Here is a 12,522-nt window from a genome sequence, read left to right on the forward strand (position 1 = left end):
CAGAGGATGAGAGACGGGAGGCCGCCTCGAGGGAAGGGCGGCCCGGGTGGGCTGGGGCTGAGCCGTGGGGAGTTTCGTGGGTCTGGGGGGTGTACGGTGTTGTGTCTATGAGCACGAGCATCCAAGGGGACCGTGCGTATGCGCAAATCCGGAATCCTGGTGCCCTTAAGCGTGACTGTACTGTGTGTGTCGCGAGTACCTGAGTGTTTCTGGGGCCGCAGGTGTTTCCATGGCCGCGTGGACCCATCAAGTATGGGTTTTGTCTTGGGAGGTGCCCGTGTGGGTCCGTTTGTGTCTGCCCGTCTCTCTGTGAGTGTTTGACACTGTTTCTCTCGGTGTGTAGGCGAGAGCCCACGTAACCTCCCAGAATGAAGCAAGAGCTTCTTTACGTAGGCAGGATGTAGGAGTGAGAAGCTGAGGGGACACGAAGTTCTCTGGAGACCACCAAAGGCGGGGAAGGGGCGAGGGTACAGGGAGTAAGACATGAAAATGAAAAGCAAAAGACTCCACAATCAGCCTGAGATGCAGGCTGGGGCTGCTAACATGGGGCCTCTCCCTGAAGCAGAAAATAAAGCCCTCCTATGATCTCAATTCCCACACAGCGCACATTTTGTATATTTGTTTACTTTGCTTCCCTTCTGATTTAAACTAAATCAGCAATGCAGATTCCTAGTCCCTTGAAGATTAGGCAAGAATAGAAAGCATTAAGGCTACCAGACGGAGGGGCAGGAAGTCACAGGAAAAGGTGATGGAAAATATAAAAGAGCCAGATTCAATAGAAGTGCAGGCTCGAGAGAGGTTGGAGTCCTGTAGCTGTGTGGTCTTGGTCAAATTACTTACCCGTTAAGCCTCAATTCCTTGTCTATTTAATAGAATAATAATATATCTACCCATCTAATAGGGCTGATGTGGAATTGTAATGAGTTAATATATGCAAAGGCACTTAGACTGCTCATGAGTTAACGTATGCAAAGGCACTTAGACTGCTCCCTGACACCTAGTGAGTGCTCAGTGCACGCTGTCTGCTTTTATGATTTCCATTGTATGTTTTTGGTTTGTTTGTTTTTTAATTCAAAGGATGATAAGAGAGAGATGTGACCACCAGGGAGGCCTGGAACAATCTAAGAGCCAGTGAACTAATTGGAGGAAGAGGAGTCTTGAAACAAAATGGAAGAGAAATGTTTGAGTGATGAACTGGGAACTTGGGAAAAAATTATTTAATCAATAAAGAGAAAGGGGAAAAGAGAGGAGAAGACATAGAGCTAGCCAGAATGATCCTGGCTCTCAGGAGGTCAGGACTGAGGGGAGAGGAAAGGGAGAGGAGCAGCAGCCAGTGCAGAGCTTTTCAGCCTCCACTGGAATCCCAATGAGGAGGAGTCAGCACCACGGACAGCTCTCCAACCACTAACTCACCCAGCGATTTCTCTTTCCGCCTGGTGGAAAATTCTCCCTTTTTTCTTGGGCAACTTTCTCTTTCCCTTGGCTTCTGGCCCACGTCCAGGTCTTGAACACAGGTTCCCCATGGCAGTTCTGACTTTGATTCTGACCACGAAAAAATACTCCCACCACACACACTGCTTCTTCCACCCAACGCAGTATGAAACCCCAGGTCGCTATCTCTTGCCTCTTCTCCTTTCTTTATTTTCTCTCCTTCTCTTTCTGTCTGTACCCCATTCCTTCTTTTTTTCGTCGCTATATTTTTCTTTGTCTCCCCATCATCCCCCAGCTGAGATCTACTTCCATGACGGTTAGTAGGCAACAGCAACCCTGCTGATAATGCAGTTCTGAAATCAATCTGAGACAACGTAGTCAGGCAACTTCAGATGAAGACCAAAGTTCTGACTGATTCTTCTTAACCCTTTCCTTATAATCAGTCTCCCAAGATGGGTTGTGGTCTACAAACCTTAGAAAGATGGGACTTAATGCTTTGGAACACTGTCCAGTCTTCCTCTTCCTCACCCCACACAGTCAATATTTCCCTAAAGAAACAAAGAGCTCTTCCTGGTTCCAACTACTGTTACACAGAGAGAAAGAGGAGAGATAATTTTGAACTTTTACCGTGCACCAAGCATTTTATTTGCAATGTTTTGAATATTATTGCTTACAATTCTGAAAATACTTTGCAGTATGAGATAGAAAATACTATCCCATCTTTACGGAATAGGAAATTGAGTCTTGAAAAACTTAAGTAGCATGCCAAAATATAGCTAGTAGGTGATGGAGTTAGGAATTCAACACCCAAGTCCAAGTCCAAAATCTTTATCCTCTGGGAATAATGGGGAAGCCCTGGGGTGATTAGAAGTTCTTGGAATTTTATGGAGTCACTGCACCCAACCCTAAATATCAACTTAGATGTCTGGAGGCATTGCATTATCTGTGCCCCATCCCAATGGATGATTTAATGTATCTTGTCCCTGGAGAAGGAGGTGAAGACTTTGCATGGACAGATTTAAGGCTCACTCGAGCCTTATGGTTTCTGAGTTTTGAATAAAACTCCAAGCTTTCCAGGTCTTAGTTCATTTGCATTTGGCTCAGTTTAGCTTCCCTGTTTCTATGAAGAAAGGCTAAGAGGGCCATTTAAAAATGTCTCCAAAGACTCCTTGGTCATCAGAAAAGTTCTCAGTGCAAAGCATGTCTAATGACTTACGGAGAATGCAGTCAAAACCATATGGATAACATTTTTGCAGAAATACACACGGGTGGGAAAAGGTTTAGAGGCCAAAAATATATTTCTTTTTTTCTTCTTTGCCAAAGAAAGAACATTTAAGGCAGCTTGAGATATGTGAGAAATGTCTTGTTCTTTCTTTGGGGTGGGTGTTGGTGAGCAGCTGTTTGCTATTTCCACCGAATTTACTAAGGGCTTCCATAGGGAGGAGTTGCCAACAGATTAGGGTAGACTTAAGAAAGAACTTCCTGTCTGTAGATTTTGGGGTGACAATAAAATAGCACCTTTTGTACAATGGCATTTAATAAGTAAATGGAATGTTTCACAGCATTTCATTCATAGTGTGATAGATTTGAAAATCAATGGACAATATTTTTAATATCACAGACTGTTTAAAGAACCTCCTTTTTGCTATAGACCCTCTCTGTTGTAGAAACTGTACTTATAAAATATCCCACACAATTTCACATGGAGTTTCACTATATTTGTCTTTGCCAGTCTCATTTGTTAATATCTATCCCTGGACCCCAGCTTTAGGACTCTAGAGTAGGTGGCTTTTCTGGTCTGTAATCTGACCTTAGATTTTATAGGTTGTTGTATTTAGATTTAAGCTTAAGAAATTGCAAAGGGATATCCAGTGAATAAATTAATAAACAGGTAAGCATCATTGTTTTCCTAGAAATCGACAAGAAATATAGATAAATGTCCAGTGATGAAATGGAGGTTTCACTTACCCTTCCTTAAATAAAGATAAGATTTTTGTCCTGTTTGTGCAGGACTCTCAGCCACCTGCTGCTGTCTCAAAAGCTTAAGTTCACTACTCCTGTCAAATCTCAAAGGAGTTAAAATCCCTTAATCTAGGGTGCTTTAGGTTCAGAATATACTGAACAACTGCTGAAAGAAGCCTGTATTTCTTAAGTGCCTACTGACTGTGAGGTAGTATGAAAGATTCTGAGATAAATATCTTGCCTGGTCTCTGTCTTCTAGGAGTCTGAAATCCATTGCAGAGCCATACCCATGCCTAAATAATCAGAATACACCATAGAAAGTAGCAGGCATGCTCAGGGTCTATAGGAAATATTGAAAAGCTAAAAGGAGGAAAATTCTGCCTCCATGTTAGGTATAACATTTTACACCTATAATCAGCTATTTTTCTTTAATTTTAAAAACAGATGAATTCATAATAACTGATATTTATTGAGTGATTAATATGTGTGAGCAACATTTAAGCCTTCCGTGTCTCTCATCTAGGCTGTTATGAGTCTCTTTTCATTGAATAAAAGTGTTATGCTGGCCTGGCATGGCGGCTTATGCCTGTAATCCCAGCACTTTGGAAGGACAAAGCAGGTGGATTGCTTAAGCTCAGGAATTCAAGACCAGCCTGTGCACCATGAAGAAACACTTTCTACAACAACAACAACCAAAACAAAACAAAACAAACAAACAAAAAACTATAAAAATTACCCAGGCATGGTGATGTGTCCTTGGGAGGCTGAGGTGGGAAGATGGCTTGAGCTTGGGAGGCAGAGGTTGCAGTGAGCTGAGATCACACCACTGCACTCCAGCCTGGGCTACAGAGCCAGATCATGTTTCAAAATAAAAAATGCTATGCCTCTTAGTCTCTCTCTCTCTCTCTCTCTCTCTCTCTCTCTCTCTCTCTCTCTCAATGTCTCTCTCTCTCTCTCACTCTGTCTCTCTCTCTCCCTATCTCTCTCCATCCTTTTCTCCTTCTCTCTCTATCTTTCTTTTCTCCTTCCCAACCCATACCAACTCTGTTTGGGCAATGTGCTTAGAACACAGTTGTCATCCGTCATTCTACTTATCTAAAATCTGGTAGACTTTTAACTGTATGCTGAAGTCAGAACCATTTTACCCAGAATTTAATGCCCTCCATCATCTGGTCCTGTTTTTTTTTTTTTTTCCCAAACTTATTTATACCTAGTTATCACCCTGTACCTTCTATGCTAGCAAAAATGGACTGCTCACTTGTTCTTCACTCCCAGCTTCCTTTTCTCTGTGCATGCTGGTCCCTTTATTCCCAGGTCTTTTTCTCCCTAGCAGCCCATCATTTCTGCATGACCAAATCTTACCCTTCCTTAAACATTTAGTTCATATGCTTTATCCTTGACCACTTCAGTTAGGATAAAACACATTTTTACATGAAGTGTACAAAGCTGTTCATGATCTGACCTTAACTTTCCTTCTAATATCATGTCCCTTCTCTCCACTCCAGTCACACTGGCTCTCTTCCAATCACTAGAGTTTACCAAGTTCCTTTCTGCCTCTAGGCTTTTGTGCTTGCTTTCCACTCCTAGCCAAGTCCTACTTACCCTTTGAGTATCTGTGTAAATGTCACTCCCCTGACCCCCAGAACAAGGCTCTCATTTCTCTTACAATCCTGAATTTCTCTGTCACAACATGTATCATCATTGTAATTCAACAATTATCAGTGACATTATTTGTTTTATATATGTTACCCCAGCTAGAACTAAAACTCAAAGACATAAAAGATATTTTCCTGGTGAGAGCTTAGTACATGAAGACACAGTGTATTTGTGTTAACTATACCCTATGTCCCAGGAACTGCTCTATGTGCTTCACAAATGTTAATTCATCGAATCCTTTTAATACCCCTGTGATGTCCATATTGTCATTATGATTATTACCTCCATATTCAGATGAAGAAAGCTGAGGCACAGAGAGGCTGAACAATTTGCCCACTATCATATATCAGAACCAAAATTCGAACTGAGGCCACCCTGCTATAGAAGCCAAATGTGGCCGCTAAGCTACCTAGCCCTTTACATGGGAAAAGCCCAATACAAATGTATTCAATAAACAGAAGTTCTTTCTCGAGCCTTCAGTCTTTAACTTATCCATTCTCCTCTGACTCTGTGGCATTCTTCACTTTCTTTCATGATGACTATTTGCATATTGGAACCTTGCTCTTGGTATTCCCAGCTATCAGCTATGGTTCTTCAGCAAACATATCAAATATCTGGAGGCATGCTTCTACCTACTCACTCCTTGACCAGGATTTGGACCCTTCATAGTCTCCCATCAGGCTCTCCCAGCTGTGAAAATGGGTGTGTTTGGACACGAGAGCATGCAAAATGATTTTATTAGACATACCCAGCTTTCTCTCTCTCTCCTCCCTCTCCTTTCCATGTTGCTAAAGTTCTAGCTTCATTAAGCCTGCACTTGCCCAGGCCTTTGCCCTGGTGACATACAACTTCCAAAAAAAGGTTTTAGGAAAGGTGTTGAAAAATATTATCCTGTTTGCTGAAGCTCAAGGACCATCCCTATTGCAAATTCCTTCAATATTCTACTTGAATTAATAATTCAGTATATGCAAGTTCTCTTGAAATTTCAGATAGTGTCTTCCTTGTTTTGCTCTGTTTTGTGTGTGTGTGTTGTTTTTGTTTTGTTTTATTTTATTTTAGCAATCTCACTTTTTGTGATGATGGAAAGATGAGGTAGGTACACCGGGTAGCCCAACTTTATAGAAATGAAATAGAGACTTGGGGACATAGAATGACTCATAGAAGGATAACCCTTTGTAATGATGGATCCACAGCTTGAACCAGGTATTCAAACTCATCAAGGCTGGTGTACTGCTTCTCTCTTTATTTCTGTGTTAAACACTGCTTTAGGTGGCTTACTGATCAATCTATTCCACTTCAACTCATTCCCTCCTAACTCCTTCCTCTAACAGGCAGCTCCTACCCCTTCTCTCAAGCTCTGCCACACTCCACGAGGGGGAGCCCTACGTAGGTAATTTTTAGCATGTGCCTATCTCACGTCCATTTCCCTCTTCTGCTATCAGCACCTTTGCTTTCCTTTTGGAAACCACTTTTCTCAGTTTCTCACTTCATTTTGTTCTAGAGGTGCTGATCCTGTCCCCTGGCTCTAGGGCACATGACCAAGATTGGCTAGTCAGGGTGTTCTATCCCAGTGGTCACCATGATTGGTATAGGCATGGAGATTGATCCACACTGGTCCAGGAGAGTCAGCTCCAGAACGTTTGCTGGACCCATTGTAAAAAAGTACTCCTGAAAACAAAATAGCGATAATGGGCATATTTAGCTGGTAGGATTCAAACCTGGAGTTCTGAAAATGACCTTGGCCACCACAATGAAGAAGTACGACTGGGAAGGAAGGAAACGTGGAATGGATCCAGAGGTTTCTGAAGTCTTTAAACACATACTTAACCCTATAAACTGATTGCTTTCCTTTCTACTTTAACCAATTTGGTTTGGGTTTCTGTCACTTGCCACCAAATGTATCTTAGAGCATTATAAATCAGAGTGATGGAGTTTTAGATACAGAACTTTGAAACATTTGATTTAGAGAGACCAAAAGTAGAGAAATGAAATTGGAGCCAAGTGAATTGCTATTAATTCAATTCTACCCCTGGTAAGCCCTGTGCCCTACACAAGTCAAGTCTCTTTGTCCCTCCGGACCATGTATTCTTAACCTATGTGATAGGCAGAATTCTAAGATGATACCTAATGCCCCCTCGCCATGTAGAATTCCTTCTACTTTGAGCGTGGGTAGAATCTGTGTATATAATGAGGTATCACTCTTATGATTACATTATATTATATGAAAAAAGGGGAATTATTATCTTGGATGGGCAACTAAACCATGTTAGCTTTGAAAAGCATGTTTTCACTGGCTATAAAGAAGGAAGTCTGAGAGATGTGCTCCAGGAAAGGAGGCAAACACTTAGCTCATAAACTGCCTGTGGAAGATATGTAGCAAGGATCCATGAGTGGCTTCTAGATGGTGACAGGTGTCCCTGCTGACAACTAGCAGGAATGACCACAAGAAAAGAAATTCTGCCAACAGCCAATGAACTTAGAAGAGAACACCAAGCCCCAAATGACAACCACAGCCCTAGAGGACCCCTTAATTTCAGTCTGATGAGATCCTGAGTGAAGTATCCAGTCACTCCACTTCTGGACATCTACAGAAGCAGTGAGACAATAAATATGTATATTTTAAGCTATTAAATGTGTGGGAATTTGTTGCATAGCAATAGAAAACTAATATACTCTATAAATAAAGTAGTTTTATCAAAATGTCTCTATAGTCTTCCCTTTCCCCTTTCAATTCCAATATCACTTTCTCCGATGGCAATAACTGCTGGTGCTAAACTATCCTGGGGATTCCCATAATACATCCCAATCCCTGATAATCCGTCTCATGTCTATTCATAAACACTTTCCAAACTAGAGAGGGAAAAAACACCCTCCCACCCGACTTGCAAAGCTCTTCCATCCAGCGACTTATTTTCTATATAAAGCCTTATCCTGTTGATGCAGTACATTCCATCTGGATAAACATAATTATTGGGGGTGGGCATGTGAAAATGAGTTTCCTTTGCCCCCACAGCTTGCTCCCAGTAAAATGGTCTTCTGATCCAGTGACATCATTTTTTGAGGTGTGAATATACACTAATTATTTTCAAGTCAGTGAGCTTAGTGAATGTGAAAAATAGACTTTGGAGTCAAATAAGTTTGAGCCCAAACCTGTCATCACACATTTTGGAAAGATACACAGTAAGCCTTACTAGGAACCTCACACGCACCATTCTCAGTGTTCCAGTCTCAGTGTCCTTATTTGGCAAATGAGGAACCAACAATTTACCCAGAACTTATGTTTTGAGCATCTTCTCTGAACCAAATATCTAGTCTAATGGCAATGAATAGGTTACTCTCTTTTGGAGCATATAATCTCATTAGGAAGTAATACTTACACTAAAAAGGTTGTTGTAATGATTAAATGAGATAAGCATTTAGCGTGGAGCCTGACAGCCTCATTCAGTGGGAGCCATGCTTGGAGGGGTTATACCTCCCAAAAGGAGCTATATGATTATTAATAACAGTATTTATTGAGTACTTACATCAGGTCAGGCATTTCTCAAACTTCTTTTCTGTGTATTAATTCATATAATCACCACAAAACATCCCAAGAGGTAGATATGATTATCATCCCCAGTAAGAAAAGAATTGATAAGTATCAGACTGAGGTATAAATACAGATCGTTGGGCTCACAGGTCAATGCGTGTTACTATGATTTCTTAATAATTCTCATTAGATGCCTTTAAAGCAAAAGGGATGACACAGGGTAGAGAGTTTTTGACTGTTTTTTGAATGTGAAAGTTTCCCAATACCCCAAATGCATATGCTACTTGCATACCATGAATACCCCACACACAACAAATTCTAACCAAGTTACCACTATTGATCAAGGGTTACACAAAATGACATTAGTAGTAGTGCTTTTGGTTCTAATTGTTTTATTTGCATTTTTCATGCTTATAATGTTCCAGAAAGTTTGGTAAATTCTTCACAAATAGTATTTAGTTTAATAAATTAAACTGCACTCCAGCTTGGATAACAGAGCAAGACTGTATCAAAACAACAAACAAAAAAGGCGCAGGGCTAGGTGTGGTGGCTCACGCCTGTAATCCTAGCACTTTGGGAGACCAAGGCAGGCGAATCACCTGAGGGTGGGAGTTCAAGACCAGCCTGACCAACATGGAAAAACCTCATCTCTACTAATAATACAAAATTAGCTGGGCATGGTGGCAGATGCCTGTAATACCAGCTACTCGGGAGGCTGAGACAGGAGAACCCCTTGAACCCAGGAGGCGAAGGTTGCAGTGAGCCAAGATCGCGCCATTGCACTCCAGCCTGGGCAAAAAGAGCAAAACTCCATCTCAAAAAAATTAAATGAATAAAAGATAAAAAGCACAGAAGCAGAATGCTTGCAGCTTCATTAAAAACAAAACAAAACAAAACAAACAAACAAAAAAACCCTATAGTCTGTGTTAATTGTTGTGCTCTTCTGTGCTCAGCTAGTTTGCACTTTCTCAAACTATCCTGTGTAACACAGAGACCGCAGTCTCTTCTATTTGAGCGCTAAGTGACACCACACTGGCATATAAACACATTTTCTTTACAGTTTCATTTTCAGGTTCACTATTTTGAGGAGGTATGGTTGGGATGTTATTTTAAAACAAGTATATATTTTTATCATTGTTTTAATTTACTTCTATTTTAATTAGCTTGAATTTAGCTGGTTAGTCTTTGTTTCAAACTATCACATGTTCATCAGTTTTCAATACCTCTTGGTTTCTCCCTAGTACTATCTCTTGTACACCTCTTGCCTGGGCCATTACTAATCCATCATGGAACTCTCCCTTGCAAAACCCAAAACAAAATCCTCAAGCAAAAACTACCAATCAATTAGATACGGCAAAGGAGATGAAACCTAAGTTTCAATCTCTACATAAGATGGTTGAAAGCCTTTTGTAGATTTTAGAGATAAAAGCGTGTCTGTCCAATAGCAAGATGAAATAGAAAGAATTATCTAAATTCCAAATTAAGAGTATCTTTACCTTTCTATGTTGAAGGTCAAGTGCTGTATATCCTGTATCATAATCTGTGTTTTATTACAGATGTCAGCAAAGAAAATTATGTACAGAGCCTGAGACCCTGCTGCTGCTTGTGTGAAATACATTTATGCAATTCAGACATTGTAGCTATCAAATCCTCTTTCATTAATATGTGGTCACTGAAAGCTTTACTAGGGACAGGTATACCAAGAATGTCTGTTTGATTTAACAATGAGAGGGTAAACAAAGCCATGGTTAATGAATTTAGTCATTGTTCTTCTGTGCTAGGACATTTGTTTGTATTAGATCTTGCTGATAATGACACTATTAAATAATCAGACCAGCCAGGTGCAGTGGCTCACGCCTGTAATCCCAGGACTTTGGGAGGCTAAGATGGGTGAATCATGAGGTCAGGAGTTCAAGACCAGCTTGACCAATATGATGAAACCCTGTCTCTACTAAAAATACAAAAAGTAGCTGCGTGTGGTGGTGTACACCTGTAGCCCCAGCTAGTTGGGAGCCTGAGGCAGGAGAATCAGTTGAAACTGGTAGGCAGAGGTTGCAGTGAGCCAAGATCATACCACTACAATCCAACCTGGGCAACAGAATGAGACTCTATCTAAAAAAAATCAATCAATCAATAAAAAATAATCAGACGATGATACAACCCAGCCATATACTTTTCCATGCTAATAATCTTGCAGGATCACTACACACTCCAGGGGGCTACAGCAACTTCAGACAGATTTTGAGAGGGAGTAATCAGACTTGTTATATCAATTAGCACTCTCTTGCCTGTAAATGACAGAAAACTCTTATGAAACTGAATGAAGCAAAAAAAGGAAAAAAAAAAAGGCATTTCTTGGTTGATGTAACTGAAAAGTCAGAAGGTAGAACATTCTTCAGGTTTGTCTCCATGTCACATCCTGCCAGGACACATCCTGCCTCTCTTGGCTCTTTCTTTCTCTGGGTTGGCTTGCTCCTCAGGCCGACTTTCTCCATGCATAGCTCAAATGCCAATCTTAACTGCTCCCTAGAGTCCCAAACGAAATATTACGATTGTGTCCTACTGGCTGCAATAATGTTGTGTTCCCATCAATGATTGGCCCTTATATTCCTCTCACACTTCGAACCCAGGGAATATCTCAACATTATCTCAACCAGAATAACTAAGAAAAAAAAATGACTTCTGAAAAAAAGTGGCATGATATTACCAGAAATATGAAAAAGAGATAAGTGCTATACATATCTACGTCAATATCACACAACAAATGTCCACATCACCAGCCTCTTTGACCCTAATCAAATTTTTCCATTAGTTGCTCCTAGGCAAAGATATAAAGAAATAATTTGAAATTTTAAATATGTTCTTTTAAATTTTCACCTTAAAAACATTAGGTGAAACTTGGGACAGTCACCTTCACCACTAGTTGGGTGATCCTCAACAACATCTTAAACCAGTATCTTCAACTTCAACATGGAGATAATATTTTTCTTACATCTTTTTCAAGGTTGTTTCAGAATCCCAGAACACTTTATCAGAAAGATTCTTAAATACTGCTGAACCTTACACATTTTACAATTCAATGGTCACAGTTAATCTTGAAATGTTTTAATGATGTCATTAAACATTAGCAAAGATAGTGAAAAAATGATTCTATTTTTTTTAACTTTACTTGTGTAAATTCAAAAGCATCACAAATAACAGGAGAAAGTGAAAGTGATTAGGAAGGGAATGCTTAAAATGTTTTTTAACTACCTCTTTTCCTTGGATCAAGTAAACTACAGAGCATACTTCAGGTATCTATCTTTGAAAACACCAGTAAAACACTTAGCAGTAATCTGTATATGCCATTTTCCAACTCCTCCGTTTAGAGATCAATTGGTTTTGTTAATGTACACAAATGGCTATTTTTAATCAATACATCATGGAATCTATGAAATCAGTGTGTAAAAGAAAAGAATCCAAAAATGCAATCCAAAGGCTTGTGTTCTCTTCATGGCTTTTTCCCCTATTCAATAGTGTGACTCCATGATGGCTAGTTTTATGCATCAACTTGACTGGGCTATGGGGTGCCCAGATATTTGCTCAAATATTACTCTGGGTATTTCTATAAGAGTATTTTTGAACAAGATTATACTAAAATCATTAGACTGAATAAAATAGATTGCTGTCCCTAATATGGATACCCTCAGCTAATCTGTTGAATGCCAAAATAGAACTAAAAGGCTGACCCTTTCTCCCCGTCTTTTCTTAGCAGGAAATAATTCCTCCTGCCTGACTGCTTTACAACTGAAACATTGACTTCTTCCTGCCTTCAGACTTGAACGGAAACATTAGCTCTCCTAGTTCTCAGCCTTTAGACTCAGACTGCAGCTACATTTTCAGCCCAGTTTGTCAAATTATTCTACGGAATCTTGGGACTTCTTAGCTTCCATAATCACATGAGC

This window comes from Macaca nemestrina, chromosome 14 (genome assembly GCF_043159975.1).
Source record: "Macaca nemestrina isolate mMacNem1 chromosome 14, mMacNem.hap1, whole genome shotgun sequence".
In the NCBI taxonomy this organism is placed as follows: Eukaryota; Metazoa; Chordata; class Mammalia; order Primates; family Cercopithecidae; genus Macaca; species Macaca nemestrina.